Raw genomic sequence first — 5,831 nt, forward strand, 5'->3', positions numbered from 1 at the left:
TAATGGGTCGTTAATAGGCCGATGAGTATAACGAGTCTAATTCTATCTACAGGCATAACAAGTCGCTAATGGGCCGTATTTGGCGACATTTAGAAATGGCCCAACGGATTAAAGGGCCGCAAATGGGTCGAATTTAACCACAGTCTGAATTTGTCCCACAAACGGAACAGGCTAGTAACGGACCGTAAGTAATCGAATGCTGCAAATGAGCCCAAGAATAAATGGGCCAAAAGATAACACGGGCTGGAAACGACACAATAAAATAATGGGCCATTAACGGGTATAAGGCAATACACTGTTCATTATGGGCCACTTTCACCATGGGCCTTTAATGGGCCAAGAGTTACAAATGGCCTCATATGGGCCGGAGGACGTCATGGGCCTTATATGGGCCAGAAATTACAACATATGCTGGATCATATTGGACGACCCAGAGGATCTACTGGGCCTTGATCGGATGGGCCATAACGGGGCATGAGTTAGCGGGGTGTAAATGGGCTATATGCGAACAAGCCATTAACAGGCTTTCTGTGGGCCGGCCCGCCCCTTTTGACCAAGTCAAACGGGCCGCCTTTTGATCTAAATGTGCACTGTTGGGCCCAGCCACGTGTCGATGTATCATAGGCGTGGCCCGTCCATTGGATGGATGCCATCTGTCCAAACGGGGAGCTGAAACATGTTTCCTCCGGCTAATGAGAATTTTACATGTGGAAAATCGCCATTTGTTGTTACTGTTAATGGGTTATCATAAACCGGACCCGATAGCTTAACCATGACCCGTTATAGTGGATGCCATGTGTCGGTTACCCTTGACGAAAGCACTTCCATGACACGTCATTTATCGTCATGGAAGTGGACACTTATGTGATGATAATTTGGGTATTGTCATGGAACACTTCTACGACAGCACAGGTATGACTATCTTGATTCTGTCATAAAATCGTCATGGATGTACATGCATGACAGAAAACGTGACCTACTGTGACAAACATGTATCATTACAGAAGTGTTTTTTTTGTAGTGTTACCTTCCGAGTCTTATGCAACATGACACCGCAATACTCTTCTGTAATATTTGAGTTCTTATTGACTAAAGCAAGTTTGAAGCCTTTGCACTTCCATTCATCTTTTATTTTCTAACCTCTACGGTTGTGCATTGCTCACTCTCACAGTGAGACTTGGCGCACACTTCGCAGGTACATCCAAACCCATGGGAGGCATAAAAATACCCCGTCTGAACAAAATAGCCACCATACCTACCTACATGGCATTTTCATAGCCATTCCGAGCATATCGCCATGCCATATTACATTACATGATTAGAGCCATGTTTTCATTTGCCTTGCATGATTATAGTATGGCTAGCTCGATATTTTCATAGCTTGCCCATTTTTTTATATCTATGCTACTCTGGATCATTGCACATGCTAGTACACTGCTGGAGGCATTCATCATAGAGTTTCTCTCATGTTTCAGTTTTGACTTATGATTAAATTCTGTTGAAGTGAGTCATTGTAAGCTGTTGCTCCTACCAAAAAAGAGAGACATAATGCACCACGGAGAGGTTCCACAAAAAAGAGAAAAAAAGAAAAAAGAAGATAAAAGGAAAAAGGAAAGGAAGAGAGAAGGATCAACACCATTATTCTTTTAGTATACCTTGTGCTTCAAAGTAGCACCACTTCATGCATTGTCAAGTAGAAGTTTCATGAGCTTCATGTTTCATACTAGTAGGGAACCTACAGTATAGAACTTTGCGTGTATATTCCAATGACGAGCATCCTCAAAAGCTCGAGGTCTTCATAAGAAAACAAGTTGGACGCGCCCCCACTTAGTCCTTTGGAGAGCTCTCACATATTCATAGCTCTATGTGCATCCTAATTGCATGGTGATCCCTACTCCTTGCTTGACATCGATCATAAGGCCTTCTCCATAGCCTAGTGGATAGCTATGTTGATGCAAAACTTTCTTTGTTATTGACTTCTCAAAACCCCAACTATTTTCTGTTTTCCCCTTAGGTGTGAGGCATAGGCTTGCGCTAAGTGTTGCATAGGTAGTTGAGTGGTTGAATAAAGCAGACAGACGATCTTGCTATTGTACCTGGTAAGCCTCGGGTTGGTGAGCGACCGCTAATTCTTGATTTGTTTTGTCTATGATAGTTATTGTTGTGTTCCTAAGATTATATTGACCATCTCTCTAAACCTTTGGTAATGGAAATTTGGGCTCCACAAAAATATTTTCCTGCATGTTGACCTCCATGGCAATGGAACTAAGAGGATAACTTTTATTACTCCCTTGTTGGTTACTTTTTGCATGCTTGCATGATGAACATGGACACTTTTGGGGTTTGGTTCAATGTATGCTTTAGAGTTGGTAGGATGAGCTTTTGGTAGTCAACCTTCTTACTCGAGAACAGTCAAGGTTTAAGTGTGGGGAGGTGATGGCTCTATATTTTATGCATTTTTAGAGCTCATTTGTTGCAAGTTCTCTTCATATATTATGTCCCATTGAACCAAATAATTGTCCATTATGCATGATTACCAGTATTCACACTTTTCCTTGTGAGCATTGCACATATAGTATTTTATTTTGTTTTTATTAATTTTATTTCCTTTCTTGTGTCTAGAGGTATTTTGGAGCAACCTAGGACCAATCACGATGAAAGGACCAAGGATGGGTTCAATACGGAGTCATCCAGGGGCCAGACTTAGCCATTCCGGAGGTCGAAAAAAGTGATTACCCCCCAAAGTGCTCCAAATCAATATCTAAGACCAGGAATGGATCGACGTCATTCATATGAATCCAACGAGCCCAAGAACGTCAAATTTCGAGTTCATACAAAGAAATGGGGGTCGTTTTACTAGAGAAGGTCAGAATAAAAGACAGTGTTTCATGCCAACGCGGCCGCTCGTTTCGCTAGTCGTATGATGTGCACATAGATCCGAAACTTCCCTCTCCAGACGGGATTCTTAACCGATTTCATCCCTATTCGATCCCACGAGATCCTTGGCTGGTAAAGAAGAAATTGGAAGAGGATAAAGCACATCCAGAGCCCTTGGATGCAGCCCATCAAGGGAGGAGGCTAGGGAGACATTTTATATATCATCTACAACCCTAGCCATCGTCTACACCATGCCATTCACCAAGAACACATCCATCTCCATCTCCATTGCTGCTCCATCACCACCATAGAGGAAGGGACAATATTAAGGGAAGAAGAGAGGGCTCCACCATCGTGAGCACTGGCCTTGGGGCCGGTGCCATCTCCACCGCGTTGGCACCTCCATCGGCGCTGCCCCCGTCATCACCACCGCTGCCGCCATGCCTTCTCCCTTCACCGAATCTAGGCTGGTTTGTAACTTGACTCTCTCCTTTATGTTTGAGTAGATGTATTTCTAGTCAAGGATACAAATGAACTACTTTATGATTAGAATCATTATGATTCCTAAGTGATCCAATATGCTCTTGTTCATGTTTAAGTTAGTATTCTCGTGAGTGTTGAGAGGAGGTCTCACTCGCACATTTGCCGTGATTGGCCGTGAAGGAACTACTGTCGTTGTACAAGTTAGGATGATGAAGGAATTTGAGGTGATATTAAAACCTCACTTCCTTAATTGACTGTTTGTGATAACCGGCATGGGGAAGCAAATGGTTGGTGGCGTATGTGGCATGAAGTCTACTTTAGAGTAGAACATGTTCTGTACTGGGGAGTGACCACTTATGCATATGAAGGATGGATAGACGATACGAAAGAGAGTGTTTGCTCTGCACTACTTGCACGGGTCATAATTGTGGTGATGACTCCAGAGTCCTAGAGAACACTTTTCTACTCAAGCACCTTTATCACTAACGTAGTATATTTTTATTAGTGTTTACCTTCTTATTCGTAATTTAGTTAAACACCATTTTGATCTAGTTTCCCTAGCAAGTCATAGAGTATACTATTTCCAAACTCTGGTTTGGGTGCGTACGTAGCCGCATAAAGTGACAACGTAGTTGTGGGGTCTGTGATGCCTTCCAATCAGCTCCTTTTGCAGGTCATCAGATGTATACTTGCATACATGCTCTACATTTTTTGTATACAACTAAAAGAATGTTTCACATTTTTAAATACATATATAACATTTTAACACATTTTTTAAAAATACACATTGGAAAATTTTCTAAATAATAAAACATTTTTTTGAAGTATGCACTTTCTATATTGTACAAACGTTTTTTTGAAAATGTCACGAACACATTTTTGAAACAAGTTAACATTTTTAAATGTAACACACATTTTCAATGTATGAATCATCTTTTTAATTACACGTACATTCTTTTACAACGTATACCATTTTTTAAATGTCACATGCATTATTCTAAAACAGTTTTCGTGCACATGATTAAGATTTTTCATACACGAGAATAAAATTTCATGTAAAGTATTTTTAAAATTGTACAAAAGTATTTTATGAAATATATATATAAAATATTTTGAAATAAAAATAAAAAGTAAATAAAACAGGAAAAACCAAAATGTGAATAAAAAAGGAAGAAAAAATTAGACGACGTAAACATGATGATGAGCCATGGTAGGACTCGTCAATCTCTATTCGGCGCTGCAAGCACCGGTTCAGGGCATTTTCGTACGGGGCACACAACCCCAAGTCGCTAGGCTCGTAGTGGGCTGGCCCATATACGTTCGGTCTTTTTTTCTTTGTTTTTTCATCTTTTTTTTTCTCTTTCTTTTCCGGTTTCCATTTTTGTTTTGTTTTCTTTTATTTTTTTCTGAACAATTTTCAAATTCGTGAATTTCCCCCCAAATTCATGAACTTCTTAAAAATCCATGAATGTTTTAGGCCCAGGTATAGTTCACGTATTATTAATTTCTGCATGATCCATGACCCACATCTGGCTACCAGTAACATGAGAGAGCAACTAGTTGACGAGCATTCCTTCAGGAGCCTCGCAACAATCGGCATCATTTGGCGCTCTCAGCCGCTCGCCGCATGTCATGCTCTGGACGCTCCCTCCGGATATATTTTTTATTTTTCCGCACGCGTTTTCAGCTTTTTAAACGTTTTTCTTCCGCGAGAGGTACGGTTGTGCTTTCGCGAGAGGCACGGCCATGCCTCTCGGAAACTGAAAAAAGAACGCATTTCTGTTTTTTTTGTTCTGCGAGAGGCACGGCCGCGCCTCTGAGAAACAGGAAAAAATGCGCGTTTCTTTTTTCTCTTTCGTGAGAGGCATGGTTTTGCTTTCCCGAGAGGCTAACGTGTTTTTTCAAAAAAATATTCCTTCCGCGAGAGGCGCGGCTTTCCTTTTACGAGAGACACGATTGTGATTTAACGAGAGGCAAGGTGTGCCTCCTTTAGAAAGGAAAAAAACCCGTGCTCCCAATTCAGGGTTTTCATCTGGTTTTTTTTCGTGAAAAAAGTTCGTCAAAACCTATCAACATGGGATCTAGTTTTTAAGATCTCGACACGAGAAATCCAACAGTGAAAACGGTTCAAGATTTAGACCCATAGTTTAAAAGATAAAACATTTTAAATAAATAGATCTATGAAAAAAGAAAAACTCTCAAGTTGCGACAAATGACGCACATGCAGCGCCATTTGTAGCAGTGATCTTTGCAACGAGTACTCCTCAATTAGTGATTTTGATAACATGAAGCCGTAAGGCATGAAATACCTTAGGCCTTGTACAATGGGAGATGCTTAGGGAGGTGTTTAGAAAAATAAACCGAGTTTTTTTGAAGCATCGGTGTCTATTTCTATAGGAGAGACGCTTAGTTAAGTGTCTATCCTGTACAAATAAACACCGGTGCTTAAGGAAGTCCTGGTTTATTTCTCT

This window comes from Triticum aestivum, chromosome 7B, assembly GCF_018294505.1.
Source record: "Triticum aestivum cultivar Chinese Spring chromosome 7B, IWGSC CS RefSeq v2.1, whole genome shotgun sequence".
NCBI lineage: Eukaryota > Viridiplantae > Streptophyta > Magnoliopsida > Poales > Poaceae > Triticum > Triticum aestivum.